This window comes from Macaca fascicularis, chromosome 1, assembly GCF_037993035.2.
Source record: "Macaca fascicularis isolate 582-1 chromosome 1, T2T-MFA8v1.1".
Lineage (NCBI taxonomy): Eukaryota > Metazoa > Chordata > Mammalia > Primates > Cercopithecidae > Macaca > Macaca fascicularis.
The window spans coordinates 173,533,762-173,542,515 of record NC_088375.1 but is presented as its reverse complement, the minus strand read 5'-3'; the positions used below and the strand labels follow the sequence as shown (position 1 = coordinate 173,542,515).

At 39.4% G+C, this 8,754-nt stretch overlaps 1 protein-coding gene across 16 annotated transcripts in view; it reads left to right on the top strand.

The window, feature by feature from the left end:
- Positions 1 to 8,754, top strand: part of NFIA (nuclear factor I A) — a 607,688-nt gene that overhangs the window by 320,869 nt on the left and 278,065 nt on the right. The window lies entirely within an intron of this gene.

Below are 8,754 nucleotides of genomic sequence, written 5' to 3'. Positions count from 1 at the left end.
CCTAGGGTAAAAGGATGAGAAGACACAGATCATGTCTTTGAGAAGTTTAGCTTGAGTCACATTTGCTGAGACTGAAGTTGGGCTTTGTATTTGAAAAGCTAGCATTTTTGGATGCACTTTTGATGGGACCCAACAAGACATGATTTGTTTATTTGGGAAGAATCCTGGCATGCAGGGAGGAGCACCCTCTGTAGCTAGAACGTGCTTAAATTTTGGTATTCTTGAAAGTGTGGCCTCCCCCCCAATGCCAGTGTAAATGATTAAAAAAAAAACACACACACACACACACACACACACGTCTCAAACCTTGGCATTTATTGAATATTAACAGACCAGGCACCAAAGCATTATTCAGCATTGACACTTAAACTTTTCTGTATTGATTTTTATTATTATTATTATTATTATTATTATTATTATTTTTGGAGACAGGGTCTCACTCTGTTGCCCAGGCTGGAGTACAGTGGCATAATCTTGGCTCACTACAACTTGTGCCTCCCAGGCTCAAGTGATCCTCCTGCCTCAGTCTTTTGAATAGCTGGGACTATAAGCTCGCACCACCACGCCCATCTAATTTTTGTATTTTTTGTAGAGATGGGCTTTCATCATGTTGGCCAGGCTGAGCTCAAACTCCTGGCCTCAAGGGATCCGCCTGCCTCAGCTTCCCAAAGTGCTAGGATTAGAAGCATGAGCCACAGCACCTGGCCCTTATTATAATGATTTTGAGTTTATGAAAAATGTCGTATAACTATAGATGGGAAAAACTGTTATTGAATGTTGTCATTTTCTACCATTGTAATTGTTAGGGTAGAGTACCAAAGGGTATTTAGTAAGGTATCAATGTAATACCTTATCCCTCCTCCAAGTCCTCAAAAAAGGCAGTATTAAAAATGAACCTACACTATAGGAAACCTTATTCTAGTAGGCCAGTATTTATGGATTCTTACATTTATTTATTGTCACATGTCATAGTCTGTGTAAGTCACTTATTTCACATGTAAGCTATATCTTCATGTGGTTGCCTTCTGCAGGTGTCTCTCTCCTTCTTAGGTTACAGCTAGCTGTATAGTCAGTCATTTCCTCACTTGCTCATGCAGCAATTTTTTGGACACCTACTCTGTGCTGCAAACTGTAATAGTCATGCCATCACGAAGCTTACAGTCCAGGGGAGAAAGAAAACCAAAGACAATAAAGCTTGATTTGTGATAGAATTAATGCAGAGTGCCCCAGGCTATCTTTCTGCACGAGACCTCATCAAAGCCAAGTTGCAGAGGATGAGTGGGAATTGAGAGGCAAAGGGTTGGTGCGGAATGGAGATAGGAAGCATGGCATCTGTAAAGAAAAGCAGAGAGGTTGGGGAGAACAGCAGTTGTGTTCCAGCAGTTGTGCCTAGTTCTGCCCGGGGCCGAAGAGCAAGGCAGGAGTCCACTTAGGAAAGGCCTGCAGCCAACTACTGTGTCACCTCTAGTGGAAGGCTTCATGGCAGCTGGTGAAGGGCTCCTAGCAGGGCCATACTTATCTTTTACCGGGTAATAATTCTCCCCCACCCTTTTTAATTTTTGCCATTTTTTTAAATTATAAATGCTATCATTTTAAGTTGCAGTGTAAACGTAGGATGCAGGAGGCAGGCACGAATTAGTGAATAGTAATGGCCTCTTAAATTGCCTTATAAAACTAAGTCCTACCAGGTTCGCCTTTCATCTCAGCAGATATTTTACAGGACAGAAATAAAATCTCTTTTGATTCTTTAGCATACCAGAAGATAAAATATCTGGCTGAGTGGATTTTTCTCCCCTCTGATTGCTTACTTCCACTTAAAGCTTTTTTCATATAAAATGTATTGGTATTTTAAAAAATTCTTTCTTATTATAAATGAGTAATGTTATCTTAAGTTTAGAAAATTTGGAAACAGAAAAAATACACAGATGAATACTACAGTTAACCTTAATCTTACTACTTGAAGAACTACTAAAAAATGATAGATGGATATTCTTTTAAAATTTTTTTCTTTCATTTTTTTCTTTTCTTTCTTATTTTTTTTTTTTGAGACGGAGTCCCGTTCTGTCGCCCAGGCTGGAGTGCAGTGGCCGGATCTCGGCTCACTGCAAGCTCTGCCTCCTGGGTTTACGCCATTCTCCTGCCTCAGCCTCCCGAGTAGCTGGGACTACAGGCGCCCGCCACCATGCCCAGCTAATTTTTTGTATTTTTTAGTAGAGACGGGTTTCACCGTGTTAGCCAGGATGGTCTCAATCTCCTGACCTCATGATCCACCCATCTCGGCCTCCCAAAGTGCTGGGATTACAGGCTTGAGCCACCGTGCCCGGCCTCTTTCATTTTTTTCTGTGCTTGTATACATTCTTTAATATGAGCAGAATCAAATTCCAATAAACTGATTTTTCAAAAATTCATTTATTCAAGAGATACTTGGGCCGGGCGCGGTGGCTCACACCTGTAATCTCAGCACTTGGGGAGGCTAAAGTGGGTGGCTCACAAGGTCAGGAGGTTGAGACTATCCTGGCTAACACGGTGAAATCCCATCTCTACTAAAAATACAAAAAAAATTAGCTGGGTGTGGTGGCAGGTGCCTGTAGTCCCAGCTACTTGGGAGGCTGAGGCAGGAGAATGGCATAAACCTGGGAGGCAGAGCTTGCAGTGAGCCAAGATCGTGCCACTGCACTCCAGCCTGGGCAACAGAGTGAGACTCTGTCTCAAAAAAAAAAAAAAAGATACTTATTTCCATGCTTTATCTTCATTTTTGCTTGGTAATACCTTTCAAATGCTCTACAGGGAAATTTGGCAATTATTGGGAATATCAAACATAGGAAAGTAGAAGTAACTGTATTTCTCTCCTTCCCACATTTGGTTCTATTTATGAAAAAACACAAAAGAAGCTTATCAGGAGATAGTTCAAAGATTGCTTTAAACGTGTCAAGTTATTTCAGTCTCCTTTGCCTTCTATACACATCTTCAACACGATTTGGTGAATTCACAATGAGAGTCATAATAATAATCCTGATTTTGGAAAAGTAATAGTTGTGTAACACTTTCCCATTTATCTAGTGATGCTATATGCATTATCTCATTTAATGCTTAAAACTTTAGCTATTTGTTATCCCTATTCTAACAAGATAATTAAAGCATTGAGAAATTAACTCTGTTTTCCTAAGATCCTCAGATATGTTCTGAATCATAAAAGGTTATGTTATATTTAGCAAAGTGTTTATAGTAAGAATGTTTTCTCTATCACGTGCGTGTGTGTGTATGTGTGTTGGAATTGGAATACCATTATAATTTATAAGTCTCTCTTGATTTTCAGTTAATCTGACTCCGCTTTCCATAACCCCCCACCTCAAATTTGAACCATCTTGAATAGAGAGGAGCTTTAATAAACCAACTCTATTATTGGTTCTGTAAGACCTTGACATTTGCAAACTTTATTTTTTGCCTTTTCTCCCACACAGTAGCCACTCTTGCAAATCAACCTTGGGAAGTTAGCATTCTTAATGAAGATCTATAGGAGACTTTATCCTTAGACAGTAAATCAGCTCTTTCAAGGCACCATTCATCTCCCTTCGAGCGCATGAATTGGTATATGGCACGTTACAAGAGCTCATTTATCTTATGTGGGTCCCTAGTTATTACTTTTGCCCACTTCCCCTAGATCACCAGAGATCTAGGCAGAAATGAAGTAGAGGATGGCTTTGCACTTTGAAATTTGCCAAGGTCAGCTGAGGTACCTGTGGCATTGACTTAGAGCTGGTATTGAGTATCACCCATAACTTTTAGGGTGATAACACCCATACTGGCAAATTAGTTTGTCAAAGCATTTGAATTGTGTTTGGTTAAATAAAAATGGCAAGAAGGTAAACAAAGTCATAGGGGAAAAAGTTTACTTTGAGAATTTTTTTCCTCTTTAACATTTGTCCAAACCATATTGACATACTTTTGGCTTCGTGGCTAATTCCATATTAGTGATAAGGATGAATTTGTGCTAAGTGCCTGGGCTGTATGCTAGGTGTTTTTCCAAATACCTTAAAAACATTCTACAAGATGTAGGAGCCATTATCCTCCTTTCACATAGGAGGAATTGATCATCACTGATGTTAAATAACTTGCTGAAGAATATGTGTAACCAGATGGGTGGAATCAGGATTCGATCTGGGTGTCTCCAGTATTTGCCGCTGTGACTGTGGTAAGGCTGCAGCCTTATTGGAAGTCATCCATTTGTTTATAAGGAGGATGCGTACTCTGTGCATAATATTTGACAACGCATTAATGGAAGTGGAATAGCATGAGCTTACAGTTTGCAGTGGACCCTAAAGCCAAGCTTTCATTGCTAAAGGAGCTAATACTTGTTTCTGTAGTTTGGGTTTCCTCAAAAGCAGACTCTGAAACAAAGTTTTGAGTGCAAGTATTATAGTTTATTTGGGAAGTGATCCCAGGAAGTATGGTGAGGGTGTATACCCAATAACGGATGCCCTAATGAGCAGATTATCACTGTGAGAGACTGGGCTCCCTCCCTGTGGACACCTCCCTGAGAGGCGGTAGAACATTCCTCATTGTTTAACTGACGTGCAACTCCTTGTCTTTCATTAGTTGAGAGTTGCTCCTGAGTGCATTAAGTCCCCTGCTCTTTCAGCCTGCCCCACTTTGCCATGTAGACGGAGAAAGCCCTGAGGCAGAGACTCCACTGTTTGTGCTTCAGTTGGACAGCATGTCTGCCCCAGCTGCAGGTGACCTCCACGGAGTGTGAGCAGCATGTGGGGAGGACACCAATAGTTTCTGTTACATTTGCTTTTGAAGCCAGCACCAGTGCTGATAAAGATGCATCCAGACTGATGCCCCTGGCTTTGGGGATGAAACCTTGTATAAATAAGTGAGACAGAAGAGGAGGCAGTGAAGCCAAGATTCCTCTCAGGAGAAGAAGGTAGGATTTGGAATCAGGCAGTTTGGGGTATTGTTCCTAGTTCTGCCACTTACTGGCTGTATGTTGGGCAAGTCCATTTGTTCGAGTCTCAGTTTTCTCATCTATAAAGTGGACATAGCTGTCTCACGGGGATCAAATGCAATACCATTCGTAAAAGCATTTGTAAATGATAAAGCGACATGCCACCTTTGAGTCATTGCCATTGGAGCTCCTGATTGAGGAATCTGGTGGAGTACTAGGTGCTAGTAGGGCTTTGAGGGCAGCTGTTTGCTTTACAAGACACACCTGAAGGCTGCAATCTTGGCTCAGGAAGCCTGTCCTCAAATATCTTGACACTTTGGAAGTCAAGGGTAAGGGATTCAAACCCTATCTAGGCCCCTTTCTCTTATCTGGTTTCTGGCCCACTGAGAGTTGCTAACCCTGCTTTGCACCAGGTGAGACTGTATTTCCAATAGCACCCTATCGAGTGCAGAGATTTTTTGGGGGTGAAAGTTGATTTTGATTGGATTTACAACCCCATAGATCAAGCACTAGACTAAAGGTCCATCAGCCTTTAGATGAAGCCACAGTGGTTTTCATTTCTTTCACTCTGTTTATTTTCTGACCAAAGGGTGACTCTTCCACAGGCGGCTGATGTCAAGTCAATCAGGACTCTTTATGCATTATGTGAATTTGGCCCTCACACAGCTGAGAATGGCCTGAATAGCTAAGAGAGCATCCTCTCTACAGCACCTCCTGACTCCTCAGGACCACTCACACTGAAAGAGGCAGGTGGATGCCCCTGACTGTGTCCCCTCCCATCGAGCGTCACGGCCAGCACTGCCATTCCTTCACCCCACCCACCCTAGTTAGCCTCTGGCTTGAACTCCATCACTCAAGAGGGAACATTAAAAACCCCACACCTCTGACTCATACTTTGATTTTGTGGCCTAAAGAGGCAAAGACGCCGTAAGGAGCTTTTAGGGGCCATCACTATGGAGCCTCTTTATTGCCCAGCAAAAGCCTTAAATGATAATGGGAAACCTCACTATTGATTGGCTGACTCTTAATTCTTCCTCTTTGGGTTTTGAAGTAGAAGTGATGGTCCAGAATATTTATATTACTCATTGGATATATTAAATTAAACATACAAAAGTCCTACAGCCATTTAAGATGGGGTTGCAGCACTGGTGAATAGGACTTTATTACCAAGAGAGAAGAGTAGCTTTTAGTTGTGGCTTAGCTGGAATATATTGATGATAAGAATGGCTCAGCAGACAGAAGTCTTGGGACTCTCAAAAAGGCTCAGAGTGTGCTTTCTTTTAAAAAAAGTTATTTAGGCCCATCTTTTATAAACACCCAAGTAGATGGTCTGATGGGGGCATGGTAACAAAGATTCAGCTTCTATCTTGGTGGATGATAAGACCCGCTGACATCTTGGCAAACCATGTTATTGGGCCATTAAGGACCAGTGCTTGAATTCTGGTGCTGCAAATTCGACTTATTCCCTTATAAGAAAATGTCTGCTCATGGTAAGAAGCCACACAAAGTACAGCCTCACTATAGCACAGGATTTAGAATCTTTATTTCTCCATCTCATCTTAAACCCATTGGAAGTTAGCATGGATAAAGAGGGTTGGTTGACGCTTCTCAATGACTGGACTGGCATATAAGAGCTAAAATTTTTATTACTGAGTTACTATTCAAGGTTTTAAAAGATTTTGACCCCTGGAAAAAAAAATACAGTGCCTGAGGCGGTGAAATAGTTAATATGACTGCCTCCCTTACAGGTTTCCCCAGATATGCTTACTTGCTGTACAATGGATAATTGTTAGCTCTTGTTGTGCAGATGCTGTTGCAGATGGAGTCCTGTACCTGCATGCATAGCAAATGAATTAGACTGGCAATCCCCTTTATAAAGCATAAATATGTAATTTGTTCAGCTGTTGTAATTAAATATGTATGTGTGAAACAGCCACCATTCAGGTCATTAATGATGCGCCATGCCAAATTAGAGCTTACAGACAGTAATGTACATTGTTGTGCAATGAGGGAATTGCAAATAACATAGCTAAGCCTTTCCTAGTAAAGGGATACATTCAGCAGCTTTAAAAGGAATATTTACATTTGTAATATAAATTTTATTTAGAAGGTATATTTTTGTTCAGTGTGAAAGTCTATAAGATGGAATTACTTACATCTCCACTTTAGTTTTATTATTGTTTTAACGTTTTATCATACAAATGCAACAGACTTTATTAAACATGCTGCTTGGTGATAAGTGTTAAGTATCTACTTACATATAAAACAGCAGTTACCCCTGGTTTTCTACATGGCTGTGACAGAACTGATGTATCATAGCACTGTGGAATGTCTTGATAATTTCATTGCATTAAAAAAACCACCTCATAATATTTCAACTGTATTCCCTACTGATATATAAAGAAATTCCTGTGATAGTAAATAGTATTTTTATTTCCATAGAAATTGGGCTGAGGAAAAATGCAGTTATCAAAATATAAACAAATAAAAGTGGTAAATGTGCCTCTTGTGCTTTAATTCTCAATGAATTACTTGTGAATCCAAGGAATTTCCTAAGAAAAGTGTCATAGATGGGTCAGAATGGTTGCTTTTTAAAATTTAAGACTCAAAGTTTGTTAAGTGAATGCACTTGGGAAAATTATTGCTTTGTCCTTTTTCTCCTTGGTTTCAGGTTACAGTCTTTGAAAATACTTGAAGCTGAAATTTAAATATATAAAAACTATTTTTACTTTACATTCTTTCTGTATTTGTATTTTGATTGCCTGCAATCTATTTTTAACATACATGTTGTTTTGACGGTTCATACTGAGACTACATGAGCTAACCAACTTGACCTTTCTGTCCACCAGGGCAGCAGGAGGAAGCATGTTAGAGTTAATTCTGTCTTGTTCACAGCTGGGAACAGAACATTCCTCTGTGATCTCCTTGCACATGATTCGCTGGGATCTCTTGGAAAGTGGACTTGATACTATAAGTCCTAGGCTTCTAAGGTTGAACACAGATCAAACTTAGTGGCATGTTTGGTTAAGAGTTAGATTAGACAAAACCAATGAAGTTGTTAAAAGTTTCAGAAACAATTGAAAATGGAATTGATGCATGATTTTAGCTTTGCAACACATTCAACTTGAGAAATATCCTTAAGCCTAAGATTAATCAAGATTCAGGACCTTGAAGAATTTTCAAAGTTAGAACTGTAATTTGTGTAGGGACGTAAAATCTTTATTTTCAACAAACAGCAAGTGTTTCAGTTAAGCAAATGTGTATTTTATTTGAAACAGATGAAGTCATAACAGTTTGGCTTGCTTTACCTAAGTTATTATTACATAATATCCAAAAAATTAACTTAAAATAAGTTCTTCTCTTCATATTCCCCAAATTTTTTGTCCTGTTTTCTGTATAGCTTTTTGGTTCAGCTAAAAAGAGACATTTCATTTGCAGCATTAGGGAAAAGTTTAACTCATTATTATTCATGAATATAGAAATGTTATATGGATGATAGTGATTTTAAAATATTATTACTTATCATGATTGTAGTCAACCTCTTCTCCAGATACTGAAAACCATGAAAAGGCTTTGCCCTGTCAGCTACACACTTAGCATTAACTATAAAATTTTCCAAAAAGATTTTTTTCAAGATCCTGTTTTCATTTACTTCATCCTAATTAGAGATCGTAGTCTTTTGATGGGCAGCTTATTTCTACCCGTTTCAGAACTATAGTACTGGTAAAATGGCACAGTGTATATTTTGGTTCTTGGAGGGAGACTTGGAAGGATCCATTACTTTATTTAAAATATTTTGTTGCAGC